We start from the raw sequence: 19,902 nt of genomic DNA on the forward strand, positions 1-19,902 counted from the left end.
GTGGACCGAAGACGGAGCCCTGGGCAACACCGCGTTTTTCCCCGTACGTTGGATGAGTGGAATCTGTTACCTTCCGATGTTGTGCAATGAGCTGACGTCTCATCATTTCTTTGCGCCTTGTTGGGTTAAGCCTGTTGTTTTGTTCTTGCGTAGTTGTTATCCTTCTTATTCTACTTGTGCAGGTATTTTTTCCCGGTTCAAAGTGTTGTATCCGTAGAAGTGTATTTTATACATGTATGTTATCGAGTTTTTTCTCTCTGCGTTGTATCGCCCACACCTGCTCAAAGCCTGGCATTTAGGCTAGCAGTAACCTCTAAATAGATAAATAACTAATTGCGGCATATATCACCAACACAAGACCTAAGAATCACAATGCACTCCCCCATACTGTGGAGAGATGGAATTTACATTTCACATAATGAGAAAGATTGATGACTCAAGCCAGCTCTGATCATTTTAGACGTGCGAAGTGCTTCCACAGCGTTAAGAGCGGCTAGTGTGTAATGGATCGTGCTAAAAAAATACCAGGAGATTTTTAACAGAATAATGCAATTGATGCGCCTCTCTTGTGAATGTCCTGTGTCTTTTCTTTCTTTTGTTAAACAACCTTCTCAGTCAGGCATAAATTTTCCTTATTATCCCTGGTAGTTGGAGCGCAGTGTGGCAACTTCATACTCGTTTGGACAAAGGCTCGCACTTGCCTACTGTACAGACTGCATAATGTATATTCGTATGCTGCGGGTTATGGCCACCCCTTCAAACTTGAGACGCGCTCCGTAGGCCTCGTATTTATGCAGTTTACTGGCCTGACTAACATATTTGTGTATGCGATGCAAAAGGATTACGTACACGACATTGTTTTTGCAGCGTAACATTTTTGCATGTGACGCACAGAACACTTATTAGTTGGCTTCATAAACTTTCATTCTACAGTCTCTTGGCGCGTTTGTTCGGTTCTAAACAAATGTACGACGTTCTGCTCGTTAATTACGGTATACATTTGTTGTGGTTGTTTTACAGATTTTTTGTGCGCCAACTGAATGAGAGGGGTGGTTGGGTGTAACTGCATTTGGCTCTAGGTGGAATGGGATTGCCCTTACACCATCAACAGAAATTCGGGTCCGCAGACGAGAGGATGAAATGGAAGAGTAAATCGCGTGGGCGATACAGGGAACAGACGTTGGCAAAACGAATAAAAGCATCAGTAAAAAATCGGCCATACCTCGCAACGTACGGCGATTGTAGAGTGGTGACGTTATTTTTTGCAGCTTCTCCCTTCTCCAGCACATAACAAGCTTTTAATCTGTTCTCATTGTTGGCATCATCAGGACCTGTTTCTATACCTCCGCCGAATCATTAGTGTACTTCTAATAAAGTACCTTTTCATAATGTCACCGTAATTCTCCAACATACATGATAGAAGCCCCTGCAGTGTTCTTAGTTCGCGTAATGTAGGAGGAGAGAGAAAACGAGGGAAGAAGGAAGAGAGAGAGAGAGAGAAAAACACCAGAAAAGACAGGCGGAGATAAAGCGATGGTAGCAGGCACATGGATTAAACAGTTGAATTTGTTGTAGCCGTTTTAATTGAACAAAGCCTAATATAGACAGTATTTCACAATTCATTGCGGACTCGCATAAGGTAAAGCGCAAAAAATAAGGCACGGCGTTGAAGCAAGCTTACCCAGGTAAAAAACGCGATGGTGGGGGCAAATTGAATTATGATCGCAATGATTTTGGACCACGATAACACATCCCTCAGCATGACGATCACAACATTCAGAACTGCTAAACCTTGGGCTGGTCGGATTCCATGACCGAAGGAATAACGATGCAGCCCGTTTAGAGCCTCAAGAAGATACATGGATGCGTATATTTTCACACCTGGCCCCACATGGCGCCATCTGGCAAGTGATTGCGCTCACTAGAAGAAACATCGTGCGAGTGGTTTTAAACGTTCCGCAGGATTATACGAGAAATACGATACCCTAAAAACGGCGCTTTAAAGGGGGAAAACGATTTTTCTGGGGCGTGCGCGGTGTGGTAACAGTGGGCACCGCATGTGTGTGGCAGTAGCACGTTTTAAGGGGCAGCAAACTGCATCTGATGCGGGACAGCTTTTTCCCAGATAGCTAGAAGCCGGCGCTTCCTAGTGGTTTGCCGGGAACACTCTTTCGACTCTTTTTCGTAACTGCTGATGCAGGTTTGTTCTTTGGTCTTGGTAGTGTAGAAATGTAAATCGTCTTTTCGAAATTTTGCTTTGAAAAAAAAAAAGGCCTTTCAGATTAAATCTGCGCAATCGTTTTCGTGAAGAGAAGTGGTTTGCTACCCTTCAGGTCGGTTCAGACGTGAAAGGGTCGTTTTAATGTGTTTACACAAGGTTGTGTATCGCTACGAAAGTGCCCTCCTCGTAGCTTTTGGAATGGGGTATCGCGTGCGCTGGTGCGCTTGTGTACCGCTTATAATATTGTTACAGTTTCTTTCCAATTAACTTGCTTTTTTCTGTCTCTTTGACCAAGAGGCTTTGATATTCGTCCTTGGTAGCACCAGATATAGTACGTCGTTGCCGTAAACCTACTTCGCTATTTTTAGAATTTGCGAGCCCATTAATCGTGGAGACCTCCTGATGGGCGTGCGTTGGTGCACTGTAATTACAATCGTCATGATTCTTTTCGTTTGTGTCAGTATCTTCACAATTGTTGTTGACTGTTTTCCGTGGAGTGCTTATTTAGGTACCAGAATCTAAAAATTTTTAATAGCGGAGCTCTTAAACCCGAGCATTGCCGTCTGTGGCAGGAAAAAAAAAATCTGTGAGGGAAAGGGGCGAGAAGTAAAGGATTTCACGAGCAGGTGTTGTGGGTGCATACCAAAAAAAACTGTGGTTAGGGAGGCTTCCTGAATTGAATCGAGACATCTACGCCATTAATCCAGTAACCAAACCACTGGGCCGCCCTAAACGTTCGAGGGTTACGAGGTTAGCATCGGCGGGGACCAATAAAATGTACAGTGAATTGGCAAAGACAAAAAACGCTTGCCGTGGCAGGAATAGAAGCTAGGTTCCTCGCAATATAAAACCAGCCTCTATCCGACTGAGCTATCATCTTTTTTTTTATTGGCGTACTTTGCGAATAAAACACTGAAAAGCAAAAAACCACTACACGCAAAACTCTGCTTGCCGACACGTGGGTAGCAGCAATCCGGCTAAAATTGTTCCATTGTTAAAGTTTTAATCCCAGGCCACCAATCTGAAAGTCCACGCTGAGCCCTCAATGCTGCAGTGATCAACTGAAAGCACTCACAAAAATGTTTTTAGACGACTGCCATCGACATCACGATGGTGTATGGCCAAACGGGACGTCGAAATACCATGCAGGGCCAGGACTATGAGGAGGTTGCGCGGCACACCGTCATCACTATCGTTGGCTGGGAACCGGAACCCATTTGTGTCTAGAGGGAAATATTTCTTCAATCTGTGCTTTCGCACACCGCAGACGAAGGCCCCATTGCAGCTTTCTAAAGCACATGTTCGAGTAACATGGGGTTTTTGCATAAAAAAACATTAACTTCTCCATTCAGGGTACAAACGGTTATTTTTATGCCACGTTTTTACGGGTAGCACGCAGGCCCGAAGTTTGAAGAAAGGTGTGTTCACCGATGGCGGTAACCGCTATTTTGACGCGGTTAAGCAGATCCTGGCTTGGCCCTGCGCGGTACATCGATCTGTAAAGGAGCACAGGCATCACGAGATCCCCGATGTCGCGGTAAAGCCCTGTGCGTCACACTGGAAAAATACTCGAGCGTAAAGCGTGCTCGTAAAAACTGGTTTCCAGTGCCTTCTCACGAAAATATCCTCTGGGTGCGCAAAAGGAAAAAAATGCAGACAGAAAATAAGAAACTACCGTGACGACTATATTCTTCTAACACACTGTGCGCCAGAAGCATCATTCACATCACGCAGAAAGAAAACACTATTGACAACTTGTCACAGAAAGAACTGAGAGACTAAAAGGCCTCGGAGGCGCACGCGCCGGAACATGTCCGTGGTGCTCTTTTGTTCCTACAGTGACTGTCAAATAAAGACTGCCAACACATGATGTAGAGGCTGTTCATTTTTAATTGAACAGAACTGTACATGAAGACCGTAGCGTGGTTTCTCCTACAAAAACACATTTCACTGTGCCACGCTCAGCGGATATTCAAAGCCAGTGCAATTGCAAGTTTCGGCCTTTTCACGCAGTTCTACAACTTGGATGCTGCAACAATATTCTACATCAGCATATAATCTAAAACCACTCCCAGTTACTTCACTGCCGTCGTGTTCCAGCTGATACATTCGAACTCAGTCGGTGCACTGTCCTAGTGACCGTGCCAAAAACGTATACAATTATGCTAGTTATGTCACTGCACTATATTTGCAAAACAACTTGATGATGTTTAACGCGAAGCTTATGCTTCTCCTATCTACAAAGAAATAGCTATGTCGTAGGCCTGCGCTAAACCTCGCACATCGCGTGAACCTAGACGAAATCCGTCGACATTTTACGCCGAACTATAGAAGAACAATTGAAACAGGCATCAGTGACACACGACCCGTTAAATTTGAATAGATTCACTGAGCGTCTTATTCACGGCACGTTTAGTTGCGCACAGACTATAAAACTTTCGTGCGCCCTAAGAATAACACCTACATTTTACGCGTACTAACATTTCTAATAAAACTTCGTGTCACACATGGTCAAACCCTTTCTCTATATCTATGTGCGGCATTGCTGCAGCACTTCGCATCACGCCACGACAGTCGAGAGCACTTTGGTCAGTGTGATTGTTGGTGACTATGCACAACCCCGTTATTGTGCAGGCTTTGTGCCTTCCCACATTTTTCTGTATAACGGTCTGCAGTCGCCTAGCCGGCACTTTTATGGATATCTTGTAGTCTACAGTAATCAGACTAATTGGGCGATACCTCGATATTTGTATAAACATTGCTCTTCCTCTGATTCATGTATATACCCAGTGTGTGGTAGCAGAAGTGAAGGCCCTGATAATAGTCGGCGTATACTTTGCACAACACTGGGCTAACATTTCCCTAAACAGTGTATTGAAGGCGGCGATCAGACTACAACGTCCAGGTATTGAGATATGATCGCGTTCAGGTCTCACATCCTTTCCTTTGGGTTCGTAGCGCGCCCGCTGGTTTTGGGCTTTGCTGCTGGTTGCGTGCTAACGCGGTCCACTTGGAGACAGATTTGAAAGTCTGGTGACGGAGTGATCTGGCGCGCCGGAGACGGAAAACATTAAGCGGAAAGTTCTGAAATAACTGTGAGGTGCAACAGGAGTCGTAGACGAAGACAGGTTTGAACCGCTAGTGGAAGCTGTGCCATTTTACTGCAAAGCAGTACATGTCTAAGCCGCCGGCACCAGTTTTCCTTCCGGTGTCATCGATTTACTCTGCGCCGCTCCGGGCCTCCTCCTTATCACGCTGACACCTCTTTCACAACTAGTTTCCCCTCGACTCCACCGATGTCTCTTTGGCAAGTTGCGCAGTAAGCAGTTGACGGGGGTAGTGCGGTTATCAGGTGATTGCGAAAAATAAATAGAAGCGGGGATGGGCGTAAAAAATGCACTGACGATTACTACACTCCCTGATATGAAATTTGTGCGCAGCGCGAGCTGCAGTCTTCCAGGTCACGGCACATTTCTGCTGCGTCTCGGGAAGTGTTCGCGTGATCTGCGAACGCACGGCGGCGTACGCTACTCTGCTGCCACCTCGCAGTGAGCCGCAGCCGCCGACCAGCATGTTGTAAATCGTGTTTGAACCTCCCGCACAAACGTCACGCGATTTGCATTAGCTGAGAGTGGAGCAGCTATGGGGAAAGAAAGGTCAGGGGGAGGACGCTCCTTGGTGGAGACGCATTAGACATGTGTGAGGGAAAGGCAGTGAGAGATGACGCTGTAGCCGGACGTGTCGTGCTCCACCTCACCCTTCGCTAGACGGTCCTCTCCGTTTTCTTTCTGTGATCGCTTCTGCGTGCAATCACTATTTTATACGGACATACAGACGGAGCTCCCGCAAAGCCCAGGCAACGGCTGCCGAAGGGCTTCCACCTGAAACGGCTGAAACCCGCCGTCGCCGATTCCTCTCAAATTCGCTTCGCCAAGTAGCTGCGAATCCCTCCCGTTAGAAATGTCCCCAAGACGCTTACGACGCTGTAGGGACACAGGAAGTTCTATGCTTCTCGGCAAGAAGAAAGCTTGGATCCTTCAGAAGTTCATTCAGCTAATGAGCTTGGAAGTATGCTCCATCGCAAATTACGATAAACGCGTTTTGTACATGCACTCTGTGGACTGCGTCGAGCTTTGCAGGTCATCCTTCTTCACAGAGTAGAATGGCACTAATTTTTTTCTTGCTGTTTTCTTGTATGCACGATGCATTGTTGTTTCCATGAACAGGTTACCTACTGTCAGAGGGCACATTCTTGACTAATGGGCATTCATTCTTTCGAAAAAAAATAAAATAGGGCTGCAGTCAAATTCAGGCAGAGTAAGCCCTGGTTGAGGAATAACTCTGGTGTCAGAGTGTGCTATGTAAGACCGGATGTTCGCATAGCGCCCAGATGATCCTCCCACATAAAAAATTAAACTATGTTAGTAGTTTAATATTTAGGGAGCACCAACAATAGGTGACAACTAATACGTGCCTCCGCTTGAGCAAAACCTGAAACGTTTTTGCAACACGTCGCTTCTGTATTGTGCTGTAGTATATATCTGCCGCATGAGCCGCTTCCAAGTATTTATTTTTTGAGGAAATGCGGTGGTTACCGCACCACCCACACTCTCATTTAGTCCAATGTTGTTCTTGCATGGTTTCACACAATTATCAAAACAGCTGCGTGGAGTATCAACGCGGTGACCCACGAAAACACCCATTACGTGCTAATGTTATCTCCGGTGCAGCGCACAACAGCGAGTTTAGGCCGTTTACAGCTTTGGTAGCTGCACAGACACCAGCCTACTTCACTTTGTTTTTCGCTCCAGCTTTGCGGCGTCTTCGATACGCGTTCCCTGTAATTGTCTTTGCTCATAAACACGTGGTGTAAAATTGTATTATTTATACATTCGCATCCATTTGTAGACGTAGATGGAAGTTAGGCTTTGCGGTGTATACTTTTACCTTTCTTGTGTCCTCTGTGTAGATCTTACCAAAAATCTGTTCCTGTAATTACGGTACGTCACGGCGCCTAAGATGGCAAAGCATCCTACACCGCAAAATCTTCTCTCTTCTTCTGCAATAAAGAAAAGTCGTTTCGTGAAAAAATTTAGCCCACATAAAATATTGAGCAATTTTTTTTCCGTGTACCGGAAGTTTTAACGGCCGCCTCTAGAGTTTTAACTGACTGTCTCCAAGTATAACTTCTCTGTTCTGTTTGTCACCCCTAGCCCGCAAGAAAACAATGGGAATATTTGTTGGAATAAAAGACACGTCAAAATACATTCGCAATGAAGAATGGAAGCCTAAATTGAAATATTGCAGGAGGTCGGGAACTAGCAGAGTTTTTCGCTCGCAACTCCGTGAGCTGCGTTAGAAGGACACTAATGTTTTATGCAATCGCAAGGCTTGGTACTTAGGGCAATAGTTGACCTCAGAAATTGCATGAACTTTTTCGCGAAATTATTCGGAACTGAGGAGGTAGCCTGAAAGCTACGCAGGTATTGAGAGCAGCCAACTGAACAGAACCGCGGTCAACAAGAACGACCGAGACGCATCGGGGCATCCCGCTCACACGCTAATCCAGCTGTGTGGCCAAAGCGTTGTAGCGGAAAGGTCCAGGCTTGCCAGCGGAAGTGGGTTCAAAGAATAAAAGACTCGGAGTGCTGCCAGTGCTTGTGCAAAGTTTCTCGATTTACGCATTCGGAGTATATGTGCGAGTGGAATGCTGTTTACATCCTTTTAATTGCGAACGATTGATGCGCAGACTCATCAAAATGGTTTCCTATATGAGGCGCGAAAAACTTTACCTGCTCAGTCTTTAGCCTTGCGTCGTTGGAGGTGTGATTCTGTATACACCTGCGCCGAGACCGGTTCCAACGAAATGAGGAGTGCGGAAGCGGAAGTTCTTTCGAGAAAACAAGGGGCGCCACATGAGTGGGAACGCAGCCATCCGTGCAAATCCGATGTAGGGCCTTCGTTTAGACAAGGTTTGTAGAAAAACAGAACAGAAACAAAAAAAAGAGGTGAACAGGGAACCTCCTTCTTGGTTCCTGGCTAACCGAGCGTAGGGGCTGGACTGGATCGGCGAAAGTCGATACTGCCGGTGGTGGCTGCTTGATATTTCTTGCCTCCCTATCGCTACTCCGCTGGTTTTGTTCGGCTTTCCTGGACAAACATTTTCTAGTTCCTAGGCGAATCTTTTAGTTTTTCTCTGCGTTTGTCTCCTGTTCAGTTGGCATGAGTTTTCTTCTCGCATTTTTTCTTGTGTAGTATTACGAATCAGACGCACCTTGAAGTTTACTTTTCGTCGACGCATCTTTGGACGAAAAAAAACTCGAAAAGGCAAAGAAGGCAATATACCTCCAAAATACGTATGTTATTTTCCACCTCATAAGAAGGAGTACTGAACGCGGTGATGTTGTACATAACAAATTCATTCCCTCAACAGTTAACCCAGTCTGTGCTTATTTAATGCATCCCTGGTGCCTCGGTGCATATATTATGTTTGAGGCATGCCGGCACATCTGGCTTAAAAAAGCCGCCAATATATTTTCAGAGAGACGAAAAATTTTAGCTACTTGCCACTTATTCACAAAGAATATCTGGCTTAGCACACTACTGTTAGAGCTAAGCTTACTTTGCCTCAATGGCGGCGTTCGATGTCGAGCAGGAAAACAACTGCTGGATAGATATATTTCACAGATTTTAACTAAACGGTGATGATGATAGGCGAAGGCGCACAACACAATTCAAGAAAACACATGGCCGACGAGTTAAATTCTCCGTAATGTAGAAGTTGAGCGCATCTGCTTGGACTATGCAAAGAATATTGAGACAACTAATTCGAGAAAGCTATATAACTGTGTTTAGAGACCAGTTTTCTCATTCACATAATGCTCCTTCAAAAAAAGACACTTCCTAGTCCCTGATTGTCAAGTAGGAGCCTTTGTCGTCTATATAATAGAGGGATATATGATCGTCTTGTACTAGTACGTGGTTCTCAAAGACGAAGCCTATGGAAGTACCTGTCCAGATGGTGACAGCCTAGGGACGCGTTGCGAAAGTGAGGAGCGGGGTGTTCTCGCAAATAGGCGCTAGAAAATTCCGGTTCATTTTGATATTTCCATTTTATTCCCCCAATATTCACGTCGGTGTAGATTTTAGGTCGGGCATCGCGAAGTGCTGGAAGTGATTTAAGCATGCGGTAAGTGCTGTACGGAAAAAGTTGGCAGCCACTAGCAAGGCGAACGCCTTTGCTACACACATCTGTCCAACTTATACGTACCAAACAGTTTGATGGGCATTGCTGGCAGACCTACAGACATGCAGATAGCTCCTTCTGCTTTTCTTGTGCGGTCTGTGCAAGGTGAAAAACTGTTCGTTCAGAGCTAGCCACTTCTAGATTCTGGCGTCGGTAGCGCAGAGCATCTCTTTGGGCGGCTCGTTGAGCTGCAAGGGCCAACGCCGCATTCTCTTCTTCTCAGATACCATTGCATTCATTGGTGAATGTAGGACGGCGCTCGCTGCTTTGGCGTTATCTCGCACCACGTCACAACTGCCAAGAATATCTCGGTCTGGCGGAGCCTTCGCTTCCTGGATACTTAGGGGCGTAGCCCCGTAGGAGCTTGGGCTTTCGGCGTCTCATGTAATCGTACTGTTCTGTAGTCGCGGTTCTAAAACACCTGGACACTCGTTTGCCAGCGCATCGCGCAAGAACGTAACGCGTTCTAGAAGAACACCCGAGAAGACTTGTTTTCCAACAACTGCGTTAGAATGTTTTATCTCCATGGAAAAAACGCGTTCTGAAAAACACACGGGGCACTCGCTTTGCAACGCCACGCTACTTCTTAGCATACTTCTTAGCTTGCTGCAAAGTGTGACACAAAGACAACTTACGGCCAGTTTGTCTTTCATTTGATTGCTTATATTTGTTTGAACGCAAGAGAGGTCGCCACCGCCTCAGCAAGCGCTCGATTGCTCCTCCTACCAGCGATTATCCGGGGCCGAATCAGCGCCCGTCATGTCGCAAGAGAGAGACCTACAATCTTTTCTGCGCTTACACAATGCCTGCTTTGCCCCTCAACAGGTTTCACGTTAGTGAGATGTCCCGGAATTTTTTTCAATTTTAAAACACATCGCCCGCATGATAATGAGAGTGAGTGGGATGCCTGTTTCGGCTTCACGTAATAAGGTGGGGCCCCAAGCTTAACCGGGATCAGAATACCGTTACTGAACTCGAGAGTGGATTGTGCCTTTTTACCAAGGCAACCAATCATTGAGATTGTCATAGTAGCGGTGCTCTGACTAGCGATTGAAAACCTCGGCGCCACGTGAGAGCACGTTTTGCCTACGTAGCGGTTTCCCAATACGCGTCGATTCCCTATTAACCGGTCACGTGAGTAAATCATTGGAGAAAGCTATCAATGGAAGAATTAGAGGGGAAAAGCTTGATTGGCCACTCAGGGTTGATGCGTTTGGCATTGAAACAAATACAGGATGAGAGAAATCAGCGTACAGCCCTCACCCTCACACTGTCGCAATTGTTTTATCACCCGCCTTTCCTGCACGACCTATCCGGTCTGCCTACGGTGTCCTCTTCCTTTGCTCGGTTATTACGAGACCGACGGCGACCGAAGCTGTAGGAACGGGCACTTAAAACCCATTAACGCCCAGCGTACTTAATCAAGTACAGTGAATAAATTTTTTTTGGTCATCGAGGCGAATATATTTTAAAATGGTGTTCAGATTGCTGCCACCAGGGGGTGTCTTTACCGCCCCTGTGTCGGTGGTCATCTCTCCATTCCTACCACTAGGTGATTTTTCCCGCCGAACTCCAGAAAACTGGACGCCGCCTCGCTAGCTCCGTAAGTGCGCGCTTTTTATTTTATAAATTTTTTCAGCGTGGTCTGTGAGATTCAATATTTGTGTGGGTTGTTTGTAAAAATGGTTCCTCGGCACGCGTATAATTTGTTTGCGATGTTTGGTGATAATACAAGTTATGATGGCTTGAAGCTCGGTGTACTGGATATAATACAATGGGGGCTTAAGGGTGCTACACTAATATCCCGTTGCAGACGGTTTGCCCCATGGAGGCTGACTTTTTCTTTGGCCCGAAAAAGTTCTGCCGACTTCGAGAAGCTCTAGAAGAGCTTGACAATGCAGAAGAGGCAGATAATGATGTTGACTTGGTGATCGTGCCCCCTGAGCCTGCTGCATAAACCGATGAAGATGAGGGAGATGACGACTGCAGTGAAGACCGTGGGGTAAATGACGTATGCGGTGAGTGCTTGTAATCTTGCAACATCGATTTTAAATTTATTCGTACAGTTGTAGAGCTTCATTTATTTTCTAGGTTCGCTCGAGGTGCACGGGTTTCCTGCAGATCCTCTACCACATGCTCAAAGTGCTCCTAAAAAGGCGAGGAATGGGACCGACCCCAAATGGCAACAAAGTGCGCCTCAATACTATTGGCCTGCGCCCACGAACGGAACTGAAGACCGCATGAGCAGTTTGATGACCAAATTTGCAGGAAATTCGCCGAGTGAGATATTTTTCACCATTTTTGATGAGGAGGTCCTTAACCAAAGAATAGTTCAGTGAGGGACATACACGAAACAAAAAAATGAGCACGGCTTTTCTTTGGGCACAGATGACCTAAAGAAATTCCTTGGTATTCTTCTTCAGAGCGGCTACCACAGATTGCCAAGTCAGAGGATGTACTGGTCTCGTGACAAAGATGTTGGCGTTCCTTGTGTGTTTCGGTGCATGCACAGGACGAGGTTCTTGGATATCAAGAGGTTCTTGCATTTTGCTGACAACAACGCTATTGTTGGAACAACCGACAGGATGTATAAACTCCGGCCGCTCATGGATTTACTAAACAAACGGTTCCAGCAGCACGGGGTTTTTCACTGAAACCTTTCCATAGACGAATCAATGGTAAAATATTTTGGACATCAGGCCGTGCAAGCAGTTTATTCGGGGCAAGCCAATACTATTTGGCTATAAAAACTAACTGGATGCTCTGCAGTTCAGATGGCTACTGCTACGTCTTTGATACCTATTGCGGAAAGTCGTTGCTCTCTGAAAACTTGCCCCTTGGCAGCCGAGTAGTGCTTTCGTTTCGCGAGAAGATTTCTATCCCTTCGGACCACATCCTTTACATAGACAATTTTTTCAACGGAATCGACCTGCTAGCGACTCTTAGAATGAAGGGTTTCAGAGCGACCGACACTATCCGCGAGAACTGCCTCAAGAATGCTCGCTTGCCAGCGAAGATGGAAAAGCGAGATAGGGGCTACTTCGCTAGCTGCTTTGGCACTCAAAATGAAGTATTCCTCGTAAAGTGGTGTGACAGCAGCGTCGTGACAATGGCGACGAATTATGACTCAGTTGAGCCCATCGGGCCAGTAAGCCGGTGGTCTTCTTCGAAAAAAGAAAAAGTGAAGGTAGCCCAGCCAAGCGTTTTCGGCACTTACAATAATGGAATGGGAGTCGTGGACCTCCTCGATCAGACCGCCAACAACTACAGGATCGGCATTCGCTCTAAGAAGTGGTGGTGGGTATTGTTCACCCAGATGCTAAACATTTCCGTGGTGAATGCGTGGAGGATTCACCAAATGTCGTCTGAAAACAGACTGGACCTTCTAACTTTCACTAGACTGCTGACTCGCCACCTCCTGCGCCTGGGTGTTCAAAACCGGAACCAAAGACGAACACGTGCAAGCGTCCCAACTGACATCATTTTTGACCCCAGAGGGCACTACCCCAGGAATCTGGGAAAGCAGCTCAGATTCAAAGTTTGCCATATGCTAGCCATGTGGGAATGCGAAAAGGGCCAATGCACTTTGTGCCTGGAGCGAGGACGCTTCAAAGAATTTCATGAAGGCAAGTAGGGACCGTCGGAGCAATGGCGGTCGAAATGCCTCTGCAACCGCCCATTGTACTAGATCAAGTACGGCGTCATAACTTCTCGGGAAATAAATAGTTTTTGTGAAGTTTTGTTGAGAGTTTTCTTGAGTGGTCCTAATATTATATGCAATTTTTGTTCCACTTTCGCCCAGTAGTTTTTCCATGGGTCATAATGGGTTAAAATCTGCGCTCTAAATAAACGCTTCTACGGGTAGGAATTTAACTGGGGTCTCTCGCGTTCTGACCCAGACGTCAGTCCGATTATGCCGTTACGACATGGTAGAAAAAGTTATGATTTTGGTGTAAAGTGTATATATATGGGCTCATTCAATAAGCTAGCTATTTGAACTCATAAACATATTGAATTTGAGTAAAAATCATCGCGAACGCCAACTTGTTTATTATGACCTCAGTATTTGCGTTTCAACCCCATTTCTCGGTAGGTAATCGGGGCTCTCAAATTTTTTCGTTTTATCGACAATCAATATTACAAAGCTTTTCTTGTTCAGAAAGTACAGCAACTTCCGCTGGTTGGCCCGCACCGCTACATGTTGCTTGTCTGAATGAGAGACGCTATTCACGATTACAAACTTCATTTGCAGTGTGGTTTAACGCACTGAAGCTACGCAGGCGATGAGGCACGCCGTTGTGGAGGGCTCTGCCATAATTTTGACCACCTGGAGATCTCTAACGGTGGCCCAAATCTCAAACATACCGGCGTTTTCTATTCGCCCCCACCAGAAAAGTGGCGGCCCCGGCCGTGTATACAACGGGCATTTATGGCTGCGTACATACTCGGCATCCGCAGTAAGGCTTACTCAATCGGGTAAGTTATGAGGAGGACTAAAGTTTACCCATAATTCTCAATTCGTTCAATTTCCTTACTCGGCAAGGCAACCGTAACATAAGCGGCGAACCACGAGGCTACAATTCCGCCAAAAAAACTCTGTCAAAAAGGGTATATTTTTAATGGTTGTGATAGTGTGAATCGTGAAGTGCGGTAAATATTTTGCACAGAAATTCTGATGCCTATGGGACCACGGGCTTAAAGCAGCGCATCGCCTCCTTGGGCAGCGTTACGGTGGACGAACTTAAGACTCCGATAAAAGTGATGTTGGGCATAGTAGTGCAATGAAAGCACTGCGCTCAGGCCGTCTACTGCATACAGAGTAGTCGGGTGTCAATCTCTTTATATTTATTGAAAGATTTCTCTTCCTGCATTCTTTTTTTGTTTTTTTTTAGTAAAAGAGGCATTTTTGTACTAGCGTTGAAAGAAGCAAAGCAATGCACACAACGGGACGAAGGATGAGGCAGAAGATGGAGGCTGCACCCACGCACTCCTTTTTTTTGTGCCCTGTACTGAGATCGCATTTTTTCGTTTTTTCTTCTAAGAAAAAACGAGCCAAACAACTTGCCCTGCTATAACTAGCTTTACATTTCCTGCTGCGTATGGTGCGTAATGAGTTGCAGGTGTATTTCATGATTCACGCCGATTCCCATGAAAAGAGCTATGAAGACGCGATTCTAAGAAGAAATTTTTTTCTCGCCAAATTCCTGCAAATAGTCGAGTTATTCCATGAAAATGTTACGCTGTGGCGCATCCTCAGCCACTTTCCACCGATTTACTGTGACGTCTACAATTTTGTTTAGCGGATTGTGGGAAGGCGCCTTAAGCCACCTCCAAGACGCGTGATTAGCGATCATAGTGGTGCCCGAAGACCATTTGTCCGATCCTTTGAGTAGTGACCTACGTTAACAACAGTAATAACTATGCTTCTGATTCCCGTATCACGTCATTCCGGTCTATATTAAGGGCACTCTTGTGTGAAAGTTACCGCGTTTCGGTAATTATTGCGCTAATTCGATTAAAAGTATATTTCGTGGCTGGAATGGACATACGTGAGTAAAGAAAAGCAAGCTGTTTAATAGGAACTACGTTTTGTTTTGTCTGGAAGGCCCTTTTAACTGGTAATTGCTACAACAAGTTTATTTCAGGCGACCCCTGAGAATACATTGCTTAGGTACCCGTTAGATACAGCAGGTTCAAGTTTGAAACAGTCAACCTTCCGAAGCTTTTCTGCACGCAACGAGTCTCTACTGCTGGTTCCACAGGGCTGGCCTGGGGAGATCTCTACCATCGGTCTTAGGCGCTAACCCTACTTCTGCGGCTAGATGACTGGTTGCGGATTTAATGTGCTGCAATTATTATGGGTTCATTAAGAAGTACATCCACACGGTATATGACGCGGTAAAGCGTTTAACAGTGACGTTGGCTTAGAGCAGACGACCTATCACGTGATTCTCTTCGCACTAGACTGGAACAGAATCCGAGCTTACAATATCACGCCCAGCTAAATACGACCACACAGATCAGTGACCTGTCAATGCAGACAGGTGTAATCGAAGTGAATGTAGAATTTGCCTTCAGACATCATCACCATAAAGTACTGAAATAACGTACTAAATGTTGACAGTGCAAACCACCCTGCTTTTGCATTTTTGGCATGCAAGCCAAGCAGCGGAATATATTATTAGAATGTCACCGGGGCGCACGTGTAAGAAAGTATTCGTGAAAGTACATACCATGTAATAATTATGAACAAATAATTATGCCTTCAAGCAATGTTTTCAGAAATCACGGAAACCGCCTAAATCACTGCAGTACTCTAATAAGTATCTCCACTGGAAGCCATTATAATTTCGCATTTAAGACACGCAAAAACATTGCAGGTCGAGGGGAATATGCGTTTACAATTTCACCGGGACGCCTTTGCAAAAGTATTCGCGAAACTACATACCATGTGATAAATGAAGGGAAAATTTACAGGCTTGGAAACACTCATTGAGAACAATTTTGCGTTTCTGCTAGAAGCACGAACAGCCTCTGGGAAAACCGAACCCGAAAACAGCAAGGCTCTTGGAAATATTGCTGCCGAAAAGAGATGGAGAGCTTACACACTTCCATACTAAATTTTTGTGATCCGCATTTTTAACAGCGAAGCTACTATGCAATTCGTATTTTTGGCCCACAGTCGAAAAGGCCGAGAAATTCGCTGGAGCGCGCGTGATCGCGAGCCTAGCGGCGACAGCTCGGCAGTTAACAAAACCAGAAAATGCCGAGCGCTCATGCGTGCGGGCCTTGCAATGACCGCTATTCGTCTCCTGTAAATGTTTTTCAAAGAAAGCGTACCCACGTGGAGAGATTAGTTAAGATTGTTGCTACCGCCCGCAGTCACCTGTAATGCCCAAGCAATGAAAACCATAGATAAAAATTCTAAACCTTTCTTAGATTGTGTTTCTGACCCAAAAAATGAAAATAAAACCAAGAAACGTTTCTTCTCCCAGGGTATTAGTATTACACAATGTATCATCAACGCATAAAAAGACTGAATATATATACCTACATATAAATTGTAGGTTGATAATGCAGCATATAAACCCATTTACATGTACGTAGATGTACATCAACATATAAAGTAGGTATTTAGTGTGCGGTATACCTGGTCAAAAGGTGCATCATACACTTACTTAAAGAAGGTGTTGACCGGCCGGTCACGCTTACGATGGATGAATTCATCTTTCAAACTGTATTTGGGAATCAATGCGGCCTGTCATCAAACTATAGTTTTTTTAAACGCTTATGAAGTATCACGAATGATACAGTGAGCACTTTTTGGCGGTTTAAATGCCCATGTGCGAGTAAAAAAATCCGAAAGAAGGCGTATCTTATATGATACGTTGGGCATTACAGGGTTAACCCTGTAATGCCCAACAAGGTAAGGCTAAATTTAAAAAAAAATGACTTTTTTTCTGTAAAATTAGGGACGTTCAGTTCTTTGTACACATTTTCTATGTTCACACGTTTCTTAGAATGTCGTTTTTATAGCACAAACACAGTTTTCCCTTAAGCAAGTAGTAAGTGACCATCTTCTCCTTTTTTTTCCATTTTTATTACCCTAAACGCCCTTCCGGGCAATACATAGGGGGGGAATAAAAAAGCACACGGTACACTCATGTGCCAACAAAAAATACAGATGGTAGATATCTGTTTAGATTGAATTTAAGCAAAATGTTACAATGGAACAAAAAACTCCGCGTGCAAAATACAGTGCAGTTAAAAAATAGCAGAGCACCATAATAAAAAGCAAACAACACAAAGTTTACTACAAAAATAAGATTACATAGGTTCTACCAATATACCACAGGCGCATACTACCATCTTTTTTTTTACACTCACAAAAACATATTTGTAAGTTCTTCGGCAAATTTTTCAGGGTTTGAGATGACAGCAATATGTTCTGGGAGGGCATTCCAGTCACTGATTGTTGAAGGCAGAAAGGAAAGGCGAGTAGGTCAGTACGGGAAAAATCCGGCTGCACTTTTTTGGGGTGGTCGATTCGCAGAGATATGTGTTGTGCGGGTTTTATTCTTGAGATAGTAAACTGAGTAGGATTGTGATAATGTTTATGGAAGAATATAAGCCGGGAAATTTCGCGCTTTGTTTCCAGACGTTGTAGGCCGAGGTTACTTTTTATCAGTGTAATGCTCGAATGAGGTGTGTACTGACCTGATATGAACCGAGAGCTCTTGTTTTGCAATGATTCAAGCTTTTTGGTCAAGTATGATTCATAAGGGTCCCAAATTATTGCGGAATATTCAACTTTTGATCTTACAATGGGCGTATATGCGATCAGTTTAGTGTCCTTATTGGCATGGGGTAAAGAACGACGGAGAAAACCAAGCGTTCTGTAGGTATCTGCTAAAATAAAGTTAATATGCGTTTTCCAGGAAAGGTTGCTGGTAAGGTGACCCCTAAGTATTTAAAGAATTTACAGGCTCAATGGTAATGCTAGTAAGGGTATAGTCGAACAATATTACTTCATTTCACGTGGTAAAGTGCATAAGTTTATTTTTTTTGGTATTAATAGACATTTGCCAGTCAGCACACCACTTTTCCAATTTTCGTAGGTCGTTTTGAAGTTCAATACAACTAGACTAGTTAGTTACGCGCCGATAAAGTACGCAGTCATCTGCGAATAACCTAACAAATGAATTATTGTCAACAGCTATGTCGTTAATGTAAATTAAAAAGAGAGTGGGGCGAAGCACTGACCCCTGAGGAACACCAGATTTTACTCCTTGGAATGAGGACTGTAGGTCATTTATAATAACTGCTTGGTGTCTATTAGTTAGGTATTCTTTAACCCACCTGATAACATTCCTTTCTATCTTAATATTTTCCATTTTCTGTATAAGGCGATTATGAGGTACACGATCGAACGCTTTGGCAAAATCAATAAAAATAGCATCATTCTGTTGAAGTTTGTGTAGAGAGTCATGGACATCAGTTGTTAGCTCGAACAGTTGACTCTCGCAAGAGAGCCCGCGCTGGAAACCGTGTTGATTTGGGTATAAAATGTTGTTACTCGTAAGGTATTTCTTTATCTGTGATGACAGAATGTGCTCAAGAAGCTTACATACGGTGGAAGTTAAGGATATTTGTCTGTAGTTGCTGGACTCGTTTTTATCGCCTGATTTCAATATCGGAACTACATGGGCTAGTTTCCAATCATCAGGAATAACGCCAGTGTCTAAAGACTGTTGAAAGATGAGTACAAGAATCAGCGGGAAACTCTTTTGTGATTTTTAGTAATTTCGTGCTGATGCCATCAGGACCTGGGCTTAAGTAGGTGGGCAATCGCTAGATCGCTTTCATGATTCCCTTGGAGTTTACCACAATACAAGGCATGATGGAGTCAAGGCTAGTGGGAACGCTTACAGACGGCATTGGACTCTCTTGTTCAAAAACACTACAAAAATAGGAGTTGAAAGCGTCAGACACTTCTCGACGATTCGAACCCGATTCCGAGACAAGCTGAGGCATTTCCTGCAAGGGCGACGGAGAAATAACTTTCCAGAATGTCTTTGTGTTAGTTTTCATAAAATTGGGCAGGTCAACTTTGAAGAATCTATTTTTTGCTTCTTCAATAAATTTCTTACATAATTTGGCGTAATCAAGATAAGAAGTCCAGTCCTCGTCTGTTTTGCTGCGCCTGGCCTTGGTGTGCAAACCTTTTTTCTTGTTCAAACAACGCTTTATATGTTTCGAGAACCATGGCCTGTCGGTCATTTCAAAGAGGCATTTCTTTGGGACGTGTATTTCCTGCAACGTTCTCAGCCCATCTCGGAATAGCAGCTAGTTCTGTGGTGCTGAACGATTATTATAAGACTGCGAAAAGGTCGTGTAAAACTGCTCCAAATCTCTGTTTATGCCGTCAAAGTTGCTTTTAGAAAAATCGTACACCGTTTTCCTTCTTGAAGTCTTCTTTTCTGTAGCATACCTGAACAGACAATGAACAATGCGATGATCGCTGATACATTCTAATACGTTGACGTGAGCGCTATCTGGGTATGTAGTAAAAACCAAATCAAGAATAGCATCTGCGCGTGTGGGTGTGGATACGAACTGGGTTAACTGAAAGAACAACATGAAATCCAAGAATGCGGTACTTTCAAATGTAGACTGTATGCTGTGGGACCAGTTTAAAGCAGGAAAGTTAAAGGCACCGGTCAAGATAATCGGCGAGTTACTGTATCTGTTCTCAATTTGAACGAGAACTTCGTGAAGTTCGTCAAAGAAATCTGCAGATGAGTCCGGAGGCCTGTAACATGCACCAATAACTATGGTTATGCTTGGAAGATTAAGGGCGATCCACAGCGTTTCAAGCACGCTGGTTACATCAATCAACCGAACGGGAATATGTTTCTTCGTCGAGATTAAAACA

The sequence above is a fragment of the Haemaphysalis longicornis genome, unplaced genomic scaffold, assembly GCF_048455015.1.
Source record: "Haemaphysalis longicornis isolate Haplotype H1 unplaced genomic scaffold, Haemaphysalis longicornis Haplotype H1 scaffold_8, whole genome shotgun sequence".
Lineage (NCBI taxonomy): Eukaryota > Metazoa > Arthropoda > Arachnida > Ixodida > Ixodidae > Haemaphysalis > Haemaphysalis longicornis.